The sequence below is a fragment of the Nycticebus coucang genome, chromosome 1, assembly GCF_027406575.1.
Source record: "Nycticebus coucang isolate mNycCou1 chromosome 1, mNycCou1.pri, whole genome shotgun sequence".
Taxonomy (NCBI): Eukaryota; Metazoa; Chordata; class Mammalia; order Primates; family Lorisidae; genus Nycticebus; species Nycticebus coucang.
The window spans coordinates 28360005-28384245 of NC_069780.1; positions in this window are offsets into that span (position 1 = coordinate 28360005).

Consider the following 24241-nt stretch of genomic DNA (forward strand, 5'->3'; position numbering starts at 1 on the left):
TCTATTTCTAGTCAGAAAATTTAGGTAATCTTTTTGTTGTTGTTATTGCAGTTTTGGCTGGGGTCAGGTTCGAACCCACCACCCTCTGTACATGGGACCAGCACCCCACTCCCTGAGCCACAGGCACTGCCCAGTAATCTTTTTTTTTTTTTTTTTTGATATGCATTTGCCTTGTTACCTTTTCTGAGCAGCTGTCTTGATTAGATTTACTGAGAACAGTCCATGAGGCCATGAGGCCTTAAGCCTCAGAGCATAGAGCAAAGAGGAAAAGACCTCTCTGCAAAGTCTTGCTATGTTATATCACCTTTTTCTCCCTTTGGTGTCCTTGATTCTGTCTTTCTTCTTTGGACACCAAGGTCTTATTGGACTGGGCTCTGTGTGAATAAGTTATTTTGCTTTTTTTTTGCTGTTTCTGGCTGGGGCTAGGTTTGAACCCACCACCTCTGGCATATGGGGCCAGTGCCCTACTCCTTTGAGCCACAGGTGCCTCCCTATGAATAAGTTATTTTGTACAGATTAAGGCTCTTCCATTAAGAGCCTCTTAACTGACATTACATAGCAATGATGCTAGAATTGTGATGTTATCTCAATCCTTCTCCAAATTAAAAGAGCACAAAAAATAACTTGTCAGTGAGTAATGAACATAAACAACAGTGGCTCACAGTACTCAGTGGACAGTTTGAAACCGCACGTCTAATGCCCTCAATCGTTTCTATGGAAGTTGTGTTTTCAGAGTTACAAAATAGGATGAGAGTGTTGTGCACAATCTTTATAGACAAAAACTACCCATCTCCTTTGTTTTTGACAAAAAAGATTTTTTTTTTCTTTCACGTTAATTACAAATTTAATTCTAAAGGATACTACACAGACATCTCCAGATTTCTTGGAATAATTTTCTTGAAAGTCTTATTAGTCACAAATTATCTCTCTTCTAGATGATGAGATATTTTTGAAAGAATATAAGCCAGGGGCTCTGTATCCTAGCTGACAGCCTGCAAAATTACAACCCACATATACAAGGATCTCATAAAAATTTGACTTTGTTGAAAGTCTTCCACTGTTTTTGTTTTTATCCAGCCAATTTGAATTTCAGGGAGGAGTCGGCTGAACAAAACATTTCATGTAAATTTTGTTTGATCTTGTTTACATTTTTACTTCTAATGAGGCACAGATTCTTAAACCAGCCAACTTGAACTAATACAGCAGAAAGGCGATGCACCCTGGCACAGTCAGCTTTTCCTGTTCTCAGGGATTATGTTCTTAAATAGCCCACTTTATTGTTTGTTGAATAAACCTTAGTTCTGCAGCTTTTGAAATGGTGCTGATTTCCTGGCAGCGCCTTGAACGTTCAGAGTAGAGCTGGGCCTGAGGAGCAAGGAGAGCACACCTTTCGCCCTTGTAGGGAGCACTGCATTTTCCTCCTCTCCTCCTACATTCCCCGCTGCTATCTTGTCCCTGTTTCTGATTTTTTTAGTAATCCCTATGTCATGAACAGACTTCCTGTTTTTTTCCACCTCCATATTTTTCTTGAACTCTCCACCTGTGAAAGTCACAATTCTCAAGTCTGCAGTGGGAAATCAGACCCGTTATACAAGGCTCAAGTTGAAAGCCATCTTGTATTTGAACTCTTTCCCAAACATCAAGTCACTTTCTTCCTTTGAGTTTCTCTAGCATTATTGTCGGTACTCTTTCTGTTGCAGCCATTCTTTCTTCCTGACTATTTGGATAATTTGTCCAAATCTTATCTTCCTACTAATCTGTGAGGTTCTGGAAGTAGACACTGTGTCCTTGTGCACTGTAGAGTTCATAGTTTAGCACCTGGAACCAACTAGGAGACTGTGTGTCCATACTAAACTAGCCAGAGGCTTGCCAACAACGGCCCTGATGAAAGGAAGCCACAACCAAGATGAGAGATAAGAAAATATGGAACAGTTAGGTTCCAGCTTTGTAACGTGTTGTTTATTGCTTTTAGTGCCCATCTCATGGAAGTGAAATGTGCGTTTTCCTATTCTCCACTTAATTCTTTGTATATAAAAATGTCTTTACATAAGAACAGAAGAGACTCTACTTCTTTTACTTTTTTATGAAAATATTACTGCATTAGAGAGAAATTATCATTAGATTTCACAGAGGCACGAAAATCTTTATTAGACTATGAAATGTCCCCAAGCAAATTTTTCTGATAATCTCATGAAATACAACTTCTAAGTTCTAAAATACAATTTGATTCACAGAAGGCAATGTATTCATGCAACTACAATAGTTTAAGACATTCAGGGGATAATAATAATAAGAACTACTAAATAGTCAAGCAATTTATCCAAAGTAGCGAGTAATAAACGTAAAAACTGCTGCTGTCAAAAATGGAATTGTAGGCATAAATCCAGGGGGAAATTGTGCTGGGAAGGTTGGACTGTTGCAGATACCTGCCATTTTAAGCAGGTAAAACCCTGCATGCCATTGAGTATAGGGTGTTCAGTGATGTTACACAGGACTTCTCAAATCTTCCTTGTGCTGAGCCCTCGGGAGAACCCGTTTCAGTAGTGCTTGCAGGTATTTCTGATGCCCTGTTCACTCTTGCAGTGGGTACGACAGAAAGCACTGTTGCTAGAAAGAGAACTTGTGGGTTAGGTGAATGACACAAGCCAAGCTCAGAAGAGTAAAGCAGGCAGCCAACGCCTGTGGAGATTCATTACGTGGAGCGCACCCAAGGGATCTCAGAGCAAGATGCTAGTAGAGACAGCAACCGAGGGCCCTGATGAAATAAAGCAACAACCAGGACTCAAACAAGAAACTTAGACAACACGTGAAGAAGAACAAGACCAGCCCAGGATGGAGACAAGCCCAAGAGCTGGAACTAAGGGTTTTCCCTGTCCCTTCTGGAGGAAAAACCAGAAACATGGAGCCTGGATTTGTACCTTTGTAGATGTTTATGTGGATTTATACCTAACGTAACTCCACCATAAAATATAACAGGTTCTTTTTGCAGTGTATGGATTTACTCTTTCTTCTTCAATATTTAGCTCTTACCCACAAAGTCTCAGTACAAAGTACCATTGTAGGGGTAGGACTAGCTAACAATTTGAACCAAGGTTATTGGGAGTAAGCAGAATCAGAGGTAGCAGATTCACAAATACAATTAATTCAATTAGAATGTACAATGAAAATGCAATTTCTTGATTAAATTTATAACTAATTGGCCAAATCTTTGTTTAGTAATTAGCAAGAAAAAATTTAAATTGCCTGTGTGGTTTAAAACTTAAAACAGGGGCAGCACCCATAGCTCAGTGGGTAGGGCACTGGCCACATACACTGAGGCTGGTGGGTTCGAACCCAGCCAGGGCCAGTTAAAACAACGACAACTGCAACAACAACAGCAACAAAAATAGGTGGGCATTGTGGCAGGTGCCTGTAGTCCCAGCTACTTGGGAGGCTGAGGCAAGAGAATTGCTTGAGCCCAAGAGTTTGAGGTTGCTCTGAGCTGTGTTGCCACAGCACTCTACCCAGGGTGACAGCTTGACTCAAAAAATCAAAAAACTTAAAACAGATCTAATAGCTTATATATTTAGTTTAGGAATTAGCCTGTCCAGTCCTTCATCAGCCTTCCCCTCTCCTTCCTTTTCCCCTGGGGTGTAGGCAGAAGGGGTGTGGTCTTCTAGGGGTGGGGAAGACCCAGGTCCTCAGACTACAGCCGGCTCCCTGCATCAGTCTGGAGGCTGTAGGAGTGGAGGGGTCCTCCCAGGGTACTGATTGCAATGTTTGGGGAAGTAGCTCCAGGGATCCCTCTTCTCCCCTCCTGCTTGTAGGTGCCTTCCCAGGGAACCTCTGATCCCGCCAAGCAGTTTGTCCCTCTTCGTCCTCTTTCATTTGAGGGCCTCCTGTCACATCTCTGTTGAGTCTTGGTGCTCTCCTAGACAATCAACCTGAAGGTGAGTATCTACTTGCCACCTTTGGCCCTGTCTGTGACAGTGGCATATGCAGGGGCATCTCACCCACCATCTTGGCCCCTCCCTAGTGATACTTTTGCATCCCTTAAACAACATTTGGCTATACTCCACCACCCTTCTCCACCTAGAGTAATCTTCTCTTCTTTTACTTACTTTTCTTCAGTTTCTGGTTAATGTTGCCTACATTCTGTCATGGCTTTGTAAAATAACTTTTAATTGTATTTTTCACACACCTTCCTTCCTACTTAGTTATGATCTTGGGATGTGTCTTTGCTGTGATTCTAAGAGATCTTCTCTTGATATAGCTCCTACTTTCTGGATTTCATGTCTTGATCTTTTTGATTTAATTCTTCATTTTTAGGGGCATAATCTCCATCAATCTCCTTTAAAAATATGCATAGCAGCAAAATCTTTGGAGAATTCAAATGACTGAAAATGTGTTTATTCCACTGTAAAATTTGGTTGATATTGATTTTGATTTGTGTGCTTCAGAGAAGGATGAAAATGGTGAGGAAAAACCATTCAGTTTAGTTTGCATGTAGGAAGAGTGTGTGGCCTCAGGACAAACTCAGGGCCTCCTGGCAGCAAATTCTCTGGGTGTCCTGGGACAAAATGAATTCATTTTTATTACTTAGAAGCATCAGCATGATTTGCAAAGATGCTGCTGTGCGGTTACCTCCCGGGGCAATGGTGTTGCATATCCATGTAGGTCTGAGAGGATATGGGAAGAGACTGAGTTTGTTTTCTTCTCTGTATCATCAGAGTTGGTGTCAGAGGAGTAGGATTTGTTAGAATGGTTTTGGCTGATGAAATGAGAAGAAGAAACAAAAAGGTGGGGAATGGGAAAATTCTGAATCCTTGGTGGCCACATGGTCACCCATGGTGTGGTGCAGCAGCTGTGTGCAGTTACTCAAGGGAACATTACCAGTAGAATTCAGAGATAAAGCCAGTGCTCAGGTAGTTGCATCAATGGGTGCGTAAGGAAACACACACCAATGAGAAAAAAGCCACATGGGTGGCGCCTGTGGTTCAACAGAGTAGGGTGCCAGCCCCTTATGCCAAAGGTGGTGGGTTCAAACCCAGCCAGGGCCAAAAACTGCAAAAAGAAAAAAAAAAAAAGCGACATGTTCAGTTTTTTGCTTATTGTTTTCTGTAGTAGGTAAAATGAAAGTGAAGAGAGTACTGGGTCAGTCGTCCTTTACCCCAGCTCCTGACTCCGGCCCAAGTACAGATTTGGTCTGAGCTTCAGACACCTGCCTCAGAGTCATCCCCCAAAAGAAAAGCTATTTAGGGACAATAGGAAATATCTCTAATTCCTGTGATTACCAGGAGGGAAGTCAATGTTGGGGAAGGACAGACCCAAGAAACTATTGAAACCAGAAAGTATAGAGGGAAGGAATATTTCATCTGTAGATTGGTATTATCAGGTTCCTGCAGAGCGTTCACCAAAATGGATTGTGAGAGCAACTAATTTAGGAGGAGTATCTTTAATTTTAAGTGTTGCAGGCTGAAAGGACATGCTCAGGTTGATGCAGGGCCCAAAGCTCACTGTAGAACAGTCACAGATGGCTATACTTTAATCCACACACAGCAGGTGGTGCCTGAGGAAACAGCCATCTTGTGGACTGGGTAAAAGTTACTGTGAAGCCTGTTTATCCTGAAACGATGATGGCATGACCCCTCCTATAAATGCGAAATGGAGCACCTGGGATAAAGCAGTTGACATGCCAGCCATTTGGAACTTGGTTGGCTCAGCAGCTGTCTGTGTTCTCAGTTCTTGGTGTGCTCTTGGCTAAAGAATGATCAGACCCACCAAAAGTAAGACAAATGTGGAAGGAAGTTTATTGAGGAAGAGAAAGATAGGTTTACAGAGCAAGAGCAAGATACAGGACTACAGGGAATGGGTCTGTCTTGTCATGGCTAAAAAAGGCCTTGGTTATGGCTGGGAATTCTGTCTTATGCTGTCTGGATTGGGCCTACCTCATGGTTCAGAGGTCACCTTGGAATTAGAGTCCTATTACACATGCAGTCCTCTCTGAAATCCCTTTGGGGGATGTGAACTGCAAGGTAGCTAATGTCATGATAATTAGCCTTCAGGTTGTTCTAGGTCACCTTCCAGTCCCTCTTGGGCTTGTGCTACTTGGCCTGTGAACTAAAGAGTCCTCTGTATCCTGTTGTAGTTGGCACACTAGGTTCTGATTGGTAGATTGGTAGGGTGGTCCCTTCTCCCCAGGTGTGGGCAATAACCTGGGACAGGACTAAGGTGGGCTGCACTGAGATGAGGGCCTGGGGTCCTGCCTTTGTCTTTTTTCACTGGGAGAGCTGGAATCCTATCTACCTACTAGCTTTATAAGGACCAGGATATTTGCCTGTCCAATATGCCTGTTACCCATGTCATGATAAATATTGTGGTTAAGGGCACTCCTTCAGTGTGGACCAATCACATAACCTTGCTGCTGTAAAATCAAAAGACAGTTCAAGAAGCCTTACCAAATTTGCTGTCTCAGCTTCCTCGCATGGGTCTTCCTTATCCTAATAAAAACGGTAGGATACTTAGTGAAATAATGGGAAAACGCAAAAGTGAGAGTGAAAGGACTTATCCCAGGTAGATGAAAATTTTTAAATGGTTAAGAAATAAAGCAAATAAAGAAAACATTGATAAAGGTGAAACTAAGAGAACAAATAAAAGGCAGACAGTAGGATGGAATTTTTGTTTTTATTTATTTATTTTTGAGACACAGTGTCACTCTGTAGGCCTGAGTATAGTGCAGTGGTGTCATAGCTCACAGCAATCTTTAACTCCTGGGCTCAAGGGGATGGAATTTGTAGATTTCTTAATTAAGAAATAAGAAAAATAAAATAGAATTTGAATGTAAGAAAAGAAAAATAGTTCAGAGCAATCTCAGAGTCATGCAGATTTTATCAGGATAAGAGAGATTTGAGTATGGGACTTTATTCAGCCCATCCATGCCTTGGGTAAAGGTTTAAAGGCTTTTTGTTTCTGACTAACTGCCTCCCCCATTATCTTCTGGGCCTGGAATTTGTGACACAAACAACAGTGTATAGCCAGTCAATATATTCTTTTATTTTAATGTAAATTCCTGGGAGACAACTAGGGGACTGTCTTTTCCCTTGAAAATCCTTTAGTAATTGCTGCTAATCAGAGTGTATATTCAGGGCAACTTGAATCTATGCTTCCCAGTTGAAACCTCAAGCTTGGCTCAATAAATTCTCCACTTAACATTAATTTGACCTCAGCTTTTCTCTTTTATGTTGACAAGGAGGTTAAAACAAAGGTCTTAAATAACACTATTTGAGGTTGCGCTGGCCAAGGGGATCCCCTGCTCATCCCCCATCATTAAACGGCTCTTAACAAGTTTGCTGCATTTGCCCCAGTTTGGAGAAATTGTAAGAGTCAGAAGGCAAAGATGTCAGTGAGAAGTCTGATTTGAAATTTTCTCAGACAATAGTTGGGCAAGTTAATTAAGAAAAAGTTGACAAAAGGGCTGGGGTCCCTTGGCTCAACTCCCGAGCTGGGGACCCAAAGCCGTTTGCGCAAGAAAGCCTGGGTAAAATGATGTGGGAGTGGAGAATAGAAAATTTTGGAACTAGTCCATAAAAATGTAAGGGTTGACAGAATTATGAAATTTGGAATGTTTAACAGGCTTTATGTAAAGAAGTTGTGTCTCCTTTACCTGAACGTTTTAAGACTATGAATGTTATGCCTGATCAGGGAACCCTTTCCCTATTTGGTATTGATAGGAGTCGAAAGGCTTTTAGGCAGGGCCTAGAGAAGGAGTCAGGAGAGGGGGTTGGGCACAGCCTATGGGCCTGGAAAATCCTCAGCAGGAAGTTTTGTAAACCTCACAGAGTGTGGTCAGGACCGATGCAGCTCTTAGTCAATAGCCGTCCCTCGGAGGGACATACTGGGAAGAAAGGCCCTTGGAAGGAAGCCTGCCAGGTGCAGCAATAACTGTGAGCCATTTTAATTTGAAAGAGCCAACCGAGTGCGCCGCCAATAACCTGGAGAACACAGAGGCTTAGGAGTCTCCTAGACAAAGAGTTGGGGAACCCCAGCAGGGACTCCCTGCTGCTGGCCACCTGTGCTTTTGTCTTTCTTTTCTTCTCAGTAAATTCTCTTGCTTTGGCTTCCTTGCCACCAGTGAATTCATTCTTTCAATTCCAGAGACGAACCCAGTGGGAAAATTCTGATATCAGTATTGTCACACCAAAATCTGATGATAAAGTCCTAATGGAGGTTATAGTTACAAAAATAAGGACTGGTGAAATTAAATTTGGAGGAGACTGGTCTATGTATTAGAGCACATGTCACGTGAAGTGGTTGGGTCTCTTTTACCTGATTGTATTTTGGGCACAGACAGTGTAGGTGGCTTAGAAGAGTTTCCCATTTCCCGTAGTAGCTAGTGTTGTAGAGCAGATGTAAATGTATCATTTAATCATTAGTACTGTGATTTACTTCTGAGTAAGTAAATAATTGCCTTTCATTGAACTTATCTGTTTGGCTTTACATTTTTTATCAAAAAAGAAAACCGCCTTAACTTTTTACTTTGTAAATAAATCTGCCACATGAGCCCAGGATGTGAAGTGATATTACTAATGAGGTACATATTTTTGATTTTAAATTTTGGATCTTTTTTCTGCTCTTGATTTAATGTAGGTTGGGTCTCCAAAGGCCATATTCATGATCAGTAGTGTTTTTTCCTTGTTTGTTTGGTTGGTTTTTAAGTGTCAAATGGTGCAGCTGCAGTGGGAAACCCAAAGGCAGGCCTGATGATCGAAGGGCTTTGAATCTCATTCAAATTATTAAAGTGACATGGAACAAACATAACTGGTGGTGGATAAAAATCTGCTTAAGGAAAATTTGGACCTTTTTGGTCCTGGCCATGGCCCTAATTGCTGTTTCAACGCTGCCCTGCATACACTACAGACCTCTGCTTCTCCAGACACTGAGCATGGTTTAATTTTCTTACAGAGAAATTCCTCTTTAGCAAAGAGCTTGTAATCTTCTATGTAAAATAAAAATTATCTTTCTTGGATCATATTCCTGCTGGAGTCCCTGGATAATTCATCTCCTTTCTCTTTACAGCCCTGTAATTGTTTTGAACACCACACATTCCGAGGTGGAGGAAACCGTTCCAAAAAAATGTCTCCGGAACCACTTAAAAAGAATACCCAGCTTCATGTCCAGCATTTATGGTTTTAAACACTTGACAACCTAGGTTTCTTCAACCTCAAATTTTCCTCATTCCATTCTCACAATTGTCTTCAATAAGCAGCCTCTCTCCTTGTCCTCTTTCCTAGCTACCCTTAAGCACAGTTTTATCCACCATCACTCATATTTGCTCTACGTTGCTTTAAGAATTTGAAAAGAAATCTTGGAGAGCACCTGTGAGCACCATCTGGTCCTTAGCATCTTTCCTGCTTTATTCTCCCTCTGCTCACCATTCAACCTTCTGGTCTTTTGGACAGACATGAGACTTAATGTAGGGGTCACCTAAGGGGGCTTGGTACGAACCACTGGTCGTACTGGTCTCAAGTAGCTGGGCAACTTAAAATTAACTTTAATTCATCTACTATTTCATCTATATTGGTGTCTTCTTCTTCTTTTTTTTTTTTTTTTGTAGAGACAGAGTTTCACTTTATGGCCCTCGGGTAGAGTGCCGTGGCGACACACAGCTCACAGCAACCTCCAACTCCTGGGCTTAGGTGATTCTCTTGCCTCCGCCTCCCAAGTAGCTGTATATTGGTGTCTTCTAGTTGTCTACATCTATAAAGTCAAGGGACATTTCTTCAGTTTTCCATTTGTTGGAAAGATGAGGGAGGTCAGGCGGTGCATATAGACAGCTAAGCACTTGTTGGACAATCTTGATGGCTGTGCTGTCAATTCACTTTCTATTTTCCCCTAGTTCTGATTGTGGTTCTGAATTCTTTAAAGATTACAGAGAAATTCCTGTATTTGATAACTGAACTAACAGCTTGACTAGGGGAAAAAATACTGTTGAAACCTGCCAATGAATGTTGCTAACATATGTTGCTTTTATAGACAGACAGAAAACAAAACCTAGCAAGTCCTTGGAAAGATGTGTGAGTTAGCTGACAGGTGTGGCATCTCCGCATGACAAGTTAAAGCTTCACTGAGCAGTGGTTGTGACCAGTGGGACTTGAATGGTCACAGATGACAATTTCAGCTCCCTGAGCTTTTTCTTTGGTGTCTGTGATTCATATCAAATGTCAAGTAAGGATCATTCCCAGCAATAAGGTCAAAGATACACTCAATTAAAATAGCATAAAGTTTTAGTTTCCTCTAACCCAATTGTCCTAAGGGGTGAATAATCCCAGGGTGAATTAGATAAAAGAAGAAATTTTTCTTCCTGAGGCACACCTTCAAGCAGTACACACAGAGAATGACATGTCATTTGTTTGGTACTACTTGAAATAGTAGGACCAGCCCTTTCCAGCAAAGGTGTTGGATAGATTAAGATAGTCTAAGAGGATTTTGGGCCAGACTCAGATAGAACCTCAGACAACACACACAGTTATGGAACTAATGGTTTCAGTCAAAAAAGTTTGGTTACATATTTTCAAAGCAAGTAAAAGATCAAGTAAAAGATACTATAGTCATTCTATAGTATAATTGACTTAACAGTGTGTGTGAAGTGTGTATATGTGTGTACTTTTTTTTGTCTGTTTTGATGTCTGTAATAGCCAAGGATTATATAACCATCAGAAACAAGAAAATGGATATGTTTATTTTCTAAAAAATGTTTTATAGGAAATGGCTAGCAATGTTTTTATAGATTAATCTAAAAATATTAATAACGTAGTTTGTGCAGAAGACAGTTGGTTTTTCACCTTTTGTCAGAAATGGGTTCTTTGCAAACTCTAATTTGTGGGTGTGCTTTTGCTTCAAATAATCACAGTCTTTGGGGGAGTTTTTCAAAATTTATAACAAGATTACATTTAGCATCTAATTTTCAATTTTTTAGGTCAATGTTTTAAAAGAAGCCAAGAAATTCTGAATTAAACATTCATTTTCTTTTTTGTCCATCACACCTAATTTATGACGTCTATTTCTATTGCTGAGCATTTATTCATCAATAACTCCACAAGGATTTAAAGTTGCTTGAAACAGAGTGCAAATAATAAAACAATGATCTAGAAATACAAAAACAAGTTTAAGTAATTATAAATAAAGGGACAGTGGTTTGTAGGGGGTGATTTAACATGCACACACAACTGTGAATCTGAGTTTGATAGTGCAAGGTAAAATCTGCACTGTTATTGTTGTAGTAAGACTAGATTTCATGTTTGATCTAAGATATGCCAGGACATGGATTCCCTTGTATTTGAAGGAAAACTCAGTCTTATGGTTTGAATGTTTGTTTCCTCTAGAATGCATGTTAAAATGTAATCCCCAGTGTGGCAAAATTGGGAGATGGGCTCTTTAGAAGTGATTTGATCATGAGAACTCTGCCTTCTGAATGGATTAATCCATGGATTAATGGATTGATAGTAATGGTTAATGGGTTATCATGGGAGTGGGAATGGGGGCTTTACAAGAAGAGGAAGAGAGACCCAAGATGGCATGCTCAGGAGCTAGGCTCACTTACCACTCTGCAGAGAGTCCCCACCAACAAGAAGGCCCTTGCCAGATGCTCCTCAACCTGGGATTTCTCAACCTCAAGAACCATAAGAAACACACCCTTTTTTTCTCTATAAATTATGTAGTTTCAGGTTTTCTGTTATGAGCAGCATCAAATGTACTAAGAACTCAATGAATGTTATATGCCCCAGAAGTGACAGTGAGATTTAGATTGGTTTGAAACTAAGTTTACATGATACCAACAGAGAGCAGTTAAAAAGGGAAAAAATAAATTCGGTCAATTCTCTTTTTGGTTTTTATCAGTGCAATGCCAAGTTAGTTGCTTTGATGAATTCTCTTAATGGGAGGTTTTTGTTTTCTGTAGATCCCTTCTGTGATGTTTTCAAGGGCTAATGAAAAGGCATAGTCCAAAGCACATGCCTTCCCCCCACCCCCACCCCAGGGCCATTTGTCCTTTTGGCATGTTATACAATGGTTTGAAACCTCTCATCATTGGGAGGAAGTCATCCATTAAGAACCACATCTCATAGCTCCTTCCCCCATTGGTGATCCTGAGAAAAGGCAGCAGCTCTACGTAGACGCAGGTGTCAAGAGTTCAGATCTATTGCTTGTTATCTAGTTCTCGTTTCTCACTCATGTCTATACTAGGATTAGCCCATTCTTTTCCCAGTTGTAGGCTACTGAAGGAGAGCAACAAGTTATTGTCCATTTCTACATTTCTAGCCTGACATGGACTTTGTGAACAGGCGGTTTTACTCTTCTTTTCACTAAAGGTGTGAACTTGATGTTTAAGCTATCATCTTCTCTAGTTGATGAAGATGTAAGTGACTTTTTCAGGAATAAAATAATTTAAAAAGCAAGAGATGTTCACAGAAATGAATGTCATAGGGAATGGGTAAGAACTGGGAAGGCAAGAGGCAGAAATCTTCATCCACTGGCATGGCCCAGGGGTATTTTGTTAACCAAGACAGTGCTTGCTAAACCATGAAACACTAGGTAGATTAAGAATTTAGAATGGAAGAAGAAAAAGTTCATGTTTTGATGAGTAAGTAAGTGTAAGTTTTACTTCATGGAGAAGCTGGCTGCAGAACAAGAATTTGTTATTTTACCTGCTGCTAAAACCTTTTTTTTTTTTTTGGAATATCACTTATTACAAGGGTCAGATCAGCTTGAAAGGAAGATTCCTTCCTTTTTGTAATTTTTGTAATTCCTAATATACAAATATTTTTTCAAAGATTATTTTATTTAGTGATCTTGAATTTAAAGACCTATTGTTGCTATTACCTTCTGTGAAAGCTGTAATAATCACTTCCGCTTGCAGTTTATTGTTGTAAAAATTGCCATTGAAGAAGAATCAGAAAGCTACCAAGGCCAAGGTCAATGTGAGCAGTTTAGTGTACTCCATTCTTGTTATTGATCTAGGTATATATTATTTGTTTGTTTGTTTGAGACAGAGCCTCAAGCTGTCACCCTTGGTAGAGTGCTGTGGCATCACAGCTCATAGCAACCTCCAACTCCTGGGCTCAAGCAATTCTCCTGCCTCCACCTCCCAAGTAGCTGGGACTACAGGCAACTGCCCCAACGCCAGGCTATTTTTTTTTTTTTTTTTGGTCGCAGCTGTCATTGTTGTTTGGTGGGCCTGGGCTGGATTCGAACCCGGTGCCTTAGCCACTTGAGCCACAGGCGCCGAGCCATACATAGATATTTTTATAAATCAATAGTATAGTGCTATTTATGTATGGTTGGGGCACATATTTATTCTACACAGCAATATATTAAAGGTCTTTTCTTTCTTCTTAGAAATGATACCCTTTCCTATTTATTAAACATTTTTATTAAAGTATAATATACATATACAAAACATTACATAAGTCAGGAGTGTACAATGTGGTGCATTTTATAAAGGGAACAGACTCCTGTGACCATCATCAAGAAATAGAATATTACCCTCATTCACCTCAGAAGTTTCTGTTATGGTAACTGGTCACCCCCACAACAAGGGTAGCACCTCTCCTGCACTAATTTAATTCTGTAGATTAATTTTTCCCAAAGCGAATGTTATCCGAAATGAAATCATGTAGTATGTACATTTTTGTGTCTGGCATTTTCTTTGTTATTCATCATTATGTTTGTGAGATTCATCCACAAATGAGGAGCAGTAAGATACTGTACTGATATAAATACACACATCCACTCAGGAAGGCAAATGAGTATAAATTTAGTAGAACGGATTATGCTGTGTCGAGAGATGTTCTACCAGCCTGTCTTTCATGCTGTTACACAAACCCAACAAGAAGCATTTTCTTCTCTTACTCCCCGCTCCTTCCTTATTCTTACCTTTTGTTTGTAGGGAAGATATTGAAAGCCTTTTGATTCTCCAGGTGGGTGTGACTTGGGGGTGGGGGTATTTATTCCTTAGGAAGAATGGATAGAAAGGGAGTTAATAGTCTTGGTTGAGTCACAAAATATATATCCATGAAGAAGAAGTACCTTTTTCTTTCTGTTTACAAGATAATATGCTTCCATTAAAAATAGTTCTAACATTTTAGAACATTTGAAGGTAAGGATAACTAGTAACTGAAATCTTATTCAGAGATAAATTTTCATTACTATCTCAGCAAATACTTCTTCATATGACTCTTTGTATATACACCACATAGATTTACAGAAATAGCATTATTTCATATGTTTCTTGCTTTTTCTAAACTTGCTGGGCATGTTTTGCCTCAGGGTGTTTGTACTCGAGGTTGCCTCTGTCTGGAATGTCCTTCCTCTAGGTGTCAGTATGACAAGCTCCCTCTCCTCCACAGTGTAGTTGAGAAGCTTCCTCAATGTGGCAACTTCCTCCCTTCCTGACTGTGGCCATCTCCCTTCCTTCCTCACTGTGACGATTCCCCTCTTCCTTACTATGGCTGGCTCCCTTTCTTCCTTGGCCATGGTTAACATCCTCCCACTGTGGGATGGCCAGCTAGCTGCCCCAGCCACCGCTCTGACTTGTGCTGCTAGCTCCCTGTTCCTTCAGGTTATTATACTCTAAGGTCATTTATTCAGTAAGGACTCCTTGATACCTGCTTCATTTATAATTGTACTTATCTCCTCCTTTTCATATTTTGTTTTCATTTTCTCCGTAGAGCTAATCACCATCTAATATGTTGTATAATTTATTTTGCTTCTTTCTGGCTTCCTCCTGAGAGAACAGAAATTCCATAAATGTAAGGATGTGTGTCTGTCTTGTCTACTATTTATCCAGTGTGTAGTACAGGGTCCAGCACATCATAAACCCTCAATTAATTCTTATTGAATAAATTTGCTGCATTTAAAAGCACTTGATCATACCAATTAGTGAGGATTAAATGAGATAACGTAGATGACGCTGAGCACAGGACAGATGGTGGAGGCTCAGAAGAGTTGAAGCTTCTGTTACTTCTATTTAGATTTTCCATGCTTCTACCGGAGCACAAACCAGCATGTCTTTAAGCTGTTTACTCATGTGTCAGCTCATCCACCAGCCGCATAGACTCTGAAGGTCAAAGCCCTATTATTTGTTTTTGTATCACTAGCATTGACAATAGCCTAGCATACAGTAGGTTTTCTGTAACTGTCAATTGACTTGAATCATTTCTGAGTATTCCTAAATCTGCAGACTGCCATACTTCCTAATTTCTAAATGGTTCCCCTCCTTTCCTCATACTGAAATATTTATGGAGCTATTTGGTACTCAGAGGAAATCAGGTTTTAGCACAGCTGAGTCAATCTTCCTTCTCTAGCCAATGGTTTTGTTGAAAGCTCATTTTAACAAATGCACTAGAGAAGAATTTTTGAATAGGAGGATTCATTCAGCTTTATGAAATGTCCAGGTGGAATAAGAATTAGATGCTTTTGTTATTTCTGCCACTTTGGCTAATGAAGCTGTCCCCTTTATAATATAATTAGAGCATGAACAATTCTCTGACCAAATATAAAATGACAACACATAGGATCTTATCCCTCCAAAGAGCACTGGAAACCAAACACATGATGTAACATACGAGGGTAAATCCAGCCAATTGAGAAAATGGTAAGTAATTTCATGGGAGAAAAATTTCAATTCTTACTAAAGATGCTCAGTGTCCCTTTTGTATCACACCACCTGTTATTTTTAAGGCCCCAAAGAAGCTGTTATATGAACATGCTTTTATTTACCCTGGGTGAAGCATTTTTGTAAGACTGTGGCAACATTTATATTTCTAAATACAAAGTTGGAATTCACAGAGAAAAAGAGATGTGATTATCATGATTTTAATTGATGACAAATCAATCTTTTAAATTCAGTATTCTTACTCCTGATAGTGCACGATAAGTCAAAAAAAGGCATAGAACTCCCCAGACAAACAATTCGATTCTTCTTCATGGTCTATTAGGTCAGAAGCTTTTCTATTAGACAAGGTGTTCTTTGGTCTGCCTCGTAGAAATTGGTACTATACATAACGTGTCAACTCCACAACACTGGCTTGCCTCACAGTTTGATTGCCTGACTTTTCCTTCCATCCTTCCACTCCATTCCCCACATTTTCAGGAACCAGGATTTTTTTCTTCAGGACTTGATAAAATGTGTACATCTTTGTTAACCAAAAATGTCTACACACAGTCAAAAACTTGGACTCAACCAAATTGAAACATCTTGGGGTTTAACTAAGCCACATCAATTTCCTCTGTCAGACTCAATGGCTTGAGATCTGTATTGATCTTTTGTGAGTACTGTAGTTGAAATAAAATGATTTTTTTTTAACCATGCAACACACAGATTTTTAGTTTGGAGAGAGATATATGATGTATACTTAGACATCTTTTAATTATTAAAGTAGATGAACACATTGGCTAAATCATGTTTGAATGTGTGGAATTGTGTAGGTTTTTAGGTTTGCAGGACTTTGACATAGTATTTCAAGCTGTTTATAAGAAAAGTCCAATATTCGAATGTTATTTTTCTTCCAATACTTCCTCTTCATTTTCAATCACAGATTCTAGCACCTCTGGGAAATAGTGGTTTAGCCAAAAGAGCCTGAGCATTAGCATCGGAGAGAACAGGATTCATATCCCCCCTCTGTCATTTGTTAGCTCTGTGGCCTTCGGGCACCTCTTAATCTAACTGAATCTTATAAAATGCAGCCAATAACACCTGCTTTGCAGGATGAATGTACAGGGGAAAAAAACAACATTTCAATTGCTTAAGTTTTATATATGCTAAGGTTGAATAAATGGTAGTTATTATTTTTCTTTACCATATTGTTTTATAAAATTTTAGTATTTTGCTGGGAGACATTCTAACACATACTGTTTTAGTTGAATACAACGAACACCATATTACAATTAATAGCAGTCTTTACAGAGAAAAAATTCTTGGAGCCTCCTCCATTATTTTGAAATCATTGTTACTAGTAATATTCACGCTAGTCACTGAATTAAGGCTATTTAACTTAACACTTGATGATTTTGCATTGCCTATCTATAGATCAACATGGACACTGTCTTCAAGGCCATTCAGAGTTTCCCCTCACATATGGTAAAACCATTTGTATATATTTTGCAAAAGAAACATTTTAAGCTGGGTGGCGCCTGTGGCTCAAAGGAGTAGGGTGCTGGCTCCATATGCCGGAGGTGGCGGGTTCAAACCCAGCCATGGCCAAAAACTGCAAAAAAAAAAAAAAAGAAAAGAAACATCTTAAGCTATTAGTTTGGGGAAGGGGAGAGAAGAGAGCAAAAATGTGTTTGGGAATTACTTAGTACTGGACAGACAGTGTGGATAATTTAGGAAGTCTGAAGACAGAATGATTAAATTGTTTTAAAGGTGGATGTGTAGGAGGGAAAGGGGCATTTGTCAACACCAAAGTCAAACCGAGGTTCATTGCATAAAGGAGTAAGACGGCAGGGGTGGGAGTGGTAACATATGCAGCCAGTTTTTTTAAACTTCAGTTGGTCAGGCTGTGGGAGGGGTAAACAGATTGAAAACCCAGTTTGCTTATCAACAAAATCGCTGAGAGAAATTACATGAAAATGAGAAAAGACACTTTGAGTCATTCTGCTATATTTGAAGTGAAAACTTGACAGAGACATAATGCCTATGAAGAATGAACTTTAATTAAGCCTGGATTGTTTTTGTGAATGTACGTGTGTTGTTTTTCCTGTGAGGAATTCTTCTTTAGAGGCATAGACATCCATTTGAGGTTTTTTTAAAATTGAATTTTATGTGGATTTCCCCTATTCACTTCAGCAATGGTATTAAAAGCCCTTTCTGGCACGGATCATGACCTTATTGGCTTTTAAACATACGAAGCCAGAAAAGAAGAAAATTCCCATTTTATAGGAAAAATGTCTGCAAAGTCTAGGATGTTAAGTATTGAACCTCATGACTGATACTTTGAATTTTCTTGGGTGAAAGTATAAAGTGTATCCAATATTTTGTTGAAATGAAATGATGTGGTAAAACTTCTTAAAGCCTCCTGCCTAGCTTTGTGGCTCAAAGGAGTAGAGTGTTGGCCCATATTCCGGAGGTGGCAGGTTCAAACCTGGCCCTGGCCAAAAAAAAACTGCAAATAATAATAATAATAATAATCATCATAATAAATAAATAAATAAATAAAAGTATTTTAACAAATGGCCCAGAGGAGTCAAGACAAGGTGAGGTCACTGGGGAAGTTTCTTGTGCTGAACAGATGCCCTCTTCTGAAACAGGGGACTGTTGGGGCACTTGAGTGGGAAGAGAGGGCTCTGATACACGTATGCAGGGTGTGGGGCCTCCAGAGGGAGAAAAATGAGAAAAGTCACACCCTGGGAGAGATGCAAAGAACTCACTGAGAATGTTTTTAGGAAACAGAGGAGGTGAGGTAAGGAGAAAAGCCCTGGTAAGGAAGCAGAGGGAATCAACCAGCTGCAGTGGTCCGAGAGGATCATTGAGATGCTGTGCTAATCCCTGCAAAGGCTGGTGTGCTTCCAGCACATTGGCAAGAACAAATTGTGCTTTTTTTAAAGACTTGAGAGGGGTGACCAGACTTTAGACATGCCACCAAAAAAACTGACTATAAGACCTGGGACTAAAAGGAGGAAATCCAATCAAATGATCACTAAAGACCTACCCACGTATTGTTATTATTGTTATTAATATTAATTCTAACTAACTAATGGATGACAAAGAAGACTTGCAAGTAAAATTAGGGAGTTTGGTAGAAAATGGTCAATGGCAAAATTTGCACATATGATCCTCAGATATTCAGATTTTATTAAATAAAATCTGTGAAGGGATAACAGGAAAAGGCCTTGCCCTTTTCCCTGAAGTTTTGTTCCGTTAAAAGTACATTTAACACATGCCGATAGCCTGACATTTATTTTGCAACTTCTACCATTCAGTTTTGAAAGTTCATCTTAGGAAAGGTCAGAAATTGTCACTTGTAATATAAAGAAGATAAGTGAGGCTACTAATTCTTCTTAGAACTTGGGATCATGGAGAACATGGGTGGGATTCTTCAGTTTAGAAAGCTAAAATCTGGTTCTGTAAACACATAAGGACCTCCACATAGGAGGCTGCACTCAGCCAGTGAACTCTGGATTCTTCATAATTAGTTTGCTTTATAGAAAGATGAATGCCTTTTTTTTTTTTCAAAACAAAGTCAACTTTAAAAATTTTTAATTTTTAAGAATTTTTAAAATTTTAAAATATTAAGGGGGTACAAATTTTTTTGTAACATGGATACACTGTATAATTTTTTTTTTTTTATTGTTGGGGATTCATTGAGGGTACAATAAGCCAGGTTACACTGATTGCAATTGTTAGGTAAAGTCCCTCTTGCAATCATGTCTTGCCCCCATAAAGTGTGACACACACCAAGGCCCCACCCCCCTCCCTCCATCCCTCTTTCTGCTCCCCCCCCATAACCTTAATTGTCATTAATTGTCCTCATATCAAAATTGAGTACATAGGATTCATGCTTCTCCATTCTTGTGATGCTTTACTAAGAATAATGTCTTCCACGTCCATCCAGGTTAATACGAAGGATGTAAAGTCTCCATTTTTTTTTAATGGCTGAAAAGTATTCCATGGTATACATATACCACAGCTTGTTAATCCATTCCTGGGTTGGTGGGCATTTAGGCTGTTTCCACATTTTGGCGATTGTAAATTGAGCTGCAATAAACAGTCTAGTACAAGTGTCCTTATGATAAAAGGATTTTTTTCCTTCTGGGTAGATGCCCAGTAATGGGATTGCAGGATCAAATGGGAGGTCCAAGTTGAGTGCTTTGAGGTTTCCCGATACTTCCTTCCAAAAAGGTTGTACTAGTTTGCAGTCCCACCAGCAGTGTAAAAGTGTTCCCTTCTCTCCACATCCACGCCAGCATCTGCAGTTTTGAGATTTTGAGATGTGGTCCATTCTCACTGGGGTTAGATGATATCTCAGGGTTGTTTTGATTTGCATTTCTCTAATATATAGAGATGATGAACATTTTTTCATGTGTTTGTTAGCCATTCGTCTGTCATCTTTAGAGAAAGTTCTATTCATGTCTCTTGCCCATTGATATATGGGATTGTTGGCTTTTTTCATGTGGATTAATTTGAGTTCTCTATAGATCCTAGTTATTAAGCTTTTGTCTGATTGAAAATATGCAAATATCCTTTCCCATTGTGTAGGTTGTCTCTTTGCTTTGGTTATTGTCTCCTTAGCTGTACAGAAGCTTTTCAGTTTAATGAAGTCCCATTTGTTTATTTTTGTTGTTGTTGCAATTGCCATGGCAGTCGTCTTCATGAAGTCTTTCCCCAGGCCAATATCTTCCAGTGTTTTTCCTATGCTTTCTTGGAGGATTTTTATTGTTTCATGCCTTAAATTTAAGTCCTTTATCCATCTTGAATCAATTTTTGTGAGTGGGGAAAGGTGTGGGTCCAGTTTCAGTCTTTTACATGTAGACATCCAGTTCTCCCAACACCATTTATTGAATAGGGAGTCTTTCCCCCAAGGTATGTTCTTGTTTGGTTACGTAGATTAGGTGGTTGTAAGATGTTAGTTTCATTTCTTGGTTTTCAATTCGATTCCAAGTGTCTATGTCTCTGTTTTTGTGCCAGTACCATGCTGTCTTGAGCACTATGGCTTTGTAGTACAGACTAAAATCTGGTATGCTGATGCCCCCAGCTTTATTTTTGTTACAGAGAACTGCCTTAGCTATATGGTGTTTTTTCCAGTTCCATATAAAACGCAGAATCATTTTTTCCAAATCTTGAAAGTACGATGTTGGTATTTTGATAGGAATGGCATTGAATAGGTAGATTGCTTTGGGAAGTATAGACATTTTAACAATGTTGATTCTTCCCATCCATGAGCATGGTATGTTCTTCCATTTGTTAATATCCTCTGCTATTTCCTTTCTGGGGATTTCATAGTTTTCTTTATAGAGGTCCTTCACCTCCTTCATTAGGTATATTCCTAGGTATTTCATTTTCTTTGAAACTATGGTGAAGGGAGTTGTGTCCTTAATTAGCTTCTCATCTTGACTGTTATTGGTGTATACAAAGGCTACTGACTTCTGGACATTGATTTTATATCCTGAAACATTACTGTATTTTTTGATGACTTCTAGGAGTCTTGTGGTTGAGTCTTTGGGGTTCTCTAAGTATAAGATCATGTCGTCAGCAAAGAGGGAGATTTTGACCTCCTCTGCTCCCATTTGGATTCCCTTTATTTCCTTGTCTTGCCTAATTGTATTGGCTAGAACTTCCAGCACTACGTTGAATAGTAAAGGTGACAGAGGACAACCTTGTCTGGTTCCAGTTCTAAGAGGAAAAGCTTTGAGTTTTACTCCATTCAGTAAAATATTGGCTGTGGGTTTGTCATAGATAGCTTCAATCAGTTTTAGAAATGTGCCACCTATGCCTATACTCTTCGGTGTTCTAATTAGTAAAGGATGCTGGATTTTATCAAATGCTTTTTCTGCATCTATTGAGAGGATCATGTGATCATTATTTTTGCCTCTGTTAATATGGTGGATAACGTTTATAGACTTGCATATGTTAAACCAGCCTTGCATCCCTGGGATGAAGCCTACTTGATCATGATGAATGATTTTTTTGATGATAAGCTGTAATCCATTGGCTAGGATTTTGTTGAAGATTTTTGCATCTATGTTCATGAGTGAGATTGGTCTGAAATTCTCCTTTTTGTTTGGGTCTTTTCCTGGTTTTGGTATCAGGGTGATGTTTGCTTCATAAAATGTATTGGGGAAGATTCCTTCTTCCTCAATTTTTTGGAATAATTTCTGCAGTACAGGAATAAGCTCTTCCTTGAAGGTTTGATAGAATTCTGGTGTGAAGCCATCTGGACCAGGGCATTTTTTGGTTGTAAGATTTTTTATTGTTTCTTTGATCTCGGTGCTTGAAATTGGTCTGTTCAGGAGCTCTATTTCTTCCTGGCTAAGTCTAGGGAGAGGGTGTGATTCCAAATATTTATCCATTTCCTTCACATTGTCAAATTTCTGGGCATAGAGTTTCTGGTAGTATTCAGAGATGATCTCTTGTATCTCTGTGGGATCAGTTTTTATTTCCCCTTTATCATTTCTGATTGAGGTTACTAGAGATTTAACTTTTCTATTCCTTGTTAGTCTGGCCAATGGTTTATCTATTTTATTTATTTTCTCAAAAAACCAACTCCTTGTTTCATTAATTTTCTGAATAGGGAGGCGCCTGTGGCTCAGTGAGTAGGGTGCCGGCCCCATATGCCAAGGGTGGCGGGTTCAAACCCAGCCCCGGCCAACTGCAACAAAAAAATAGCCGGGCGTTGTGGCGGGCGCCTGTAGTCCCAGCTGCTTGGGAGGCTGAGGCAAGAGAATCGCATAAGCCCAAGAGTTAGAGGTTGCTGTGAGCCATGTGATGCCATGGCACTCTACCCGAGGGCGGTACAGTGAGACTCTGTCTCTACAAAAAAAAAAAAAAAAAAATTTTTCTGAATGATTCTTTTGTTTTCTATTTCATTGATCTCTGATTTGATTTTGGATATTTCTTTTCTTCTACTGAGTTTAGGCTTAGATTGTTCTTCTTTTTCCAATTCCATAAGATCTCTTGTGAGATTGTTGATGTGCTCTCTTTCTGCTTTTCGAATGTAGGCATCTAAAGCGATGAATTTTCCTCTCAAAACTGCTTTTGCAGTATTCCACAGGTTTTGGTAGCTTGTGTCTTCAATGTTGTTATGCTCAAGGAAGTTAATGATTTCCTGTTTGATTTCTTCCTGCACCCATCTGTTATTCAACAGAAGATTGTTTAATTTCCATGCCTTTGGGTGGGGTCGAGCGTTTTTGTTAGAGTTGAGTTCCACCTTTAGTGCCTTATGCTCTGAGAATATACAAGGTAAAATTTCAATTCTTTTGATTCTGTTGATATTTGTTTTGTGTCCCAGGATATGATCAATGTTGGAGAATGTTCCATGGGGTGATGAGAAGAATGTATATTCTTTATCTTTGGGATGGAGTGTTCTATGTGCGTCTATCAAGCACAGTTGTTCTAGGGTCTCATTTAAATCTCTTATATCTTTGTTCAATTTCTGTTCAGAGGATCTGTCCAGCTCTGTAAGAGGAGTGTTAAAGTCCCCTGTTATTATGCTATTATTGGATATCATATTGCTCAGACTGAGTAAGGCCTGTTTCAAGAATCTGGGAGCATTTAAATTGGGTGCATAAATATTTAGAATTGAAATGTCTTCTTGTTGTATTTTTCCCTTGACCAATATAAAGTGACCATCTTTGTCTTTTTTGACTTTAGTTGCTTGAAATCCACATGTATCTGAAAATAAGATTGCAACTCCTCTTTTCTTCTGAATTCCATTTGCCTGAAAATTTGTCTTCCAACAAATTTGACTCGGAGCTTTAATTTGTCTTTTGAAGCCAGGCGTGTTTCTTGCAGACAGCAAATGGATGGCTTGTGTTTTTTAATCCAGTCAGCCAATCTGTGTCTCTTTATTGGGGAATTAAAGCCATTAACATTTATTGAGATAATTGATAAGTGTGGTAGTATTCTATTCATCTTATTTTGTGAGAGTCCATTGCTTAGTTTTGTCTTTTGCATCAGTGTGGAGGTTAGGTTCTGTCCTTTAATTTCTGAGTTCTTACTTTGCTGCTGATCCATTGTGGTGGTCAGTGTGCAGAACAGGTTGAAGTATTTCCTGTGGAGCTGGTCTTGTTGTGGCAAATTTCCTCAATGTTTGTATATCCGTAAATGATTTGATTTCTCCGTCAATTTTTAAGCTTAGCTTAGCAGGGTACAGAATTCTGGGCTGGAAATTGTTCTGTTTAAGTAGATTAAAGTAGATGACCATTGTCTTCTTGCTTGGAAAGTTTCATTAGAGAAGTCTGCGGTCACTCTGATGGATTTGCCTCTGTATGTCAACTGTGCTTACTCCTGGCAGCTTGAAGAATCTTTTCTTTTGTCTTGACTTTGGACAGGTTCATCACAATGTGTCTTGGAGAAGCTTGGTTAGAGTTGAGGCGACCTGGGGTCCGATATCCCTCTGAAAGCAGTGTGTCAGAATCTTTGGTGATGTTTGGGAAATTTTCTTTTATAATATTCTCTAGTATGGCTTCCATTCCTCCGGGGCATTCTTCTTCCCCTTCTGGAATTCCTATTACTCGTATGTTGGAACGCTTCATAAAGTCCCATAATTCT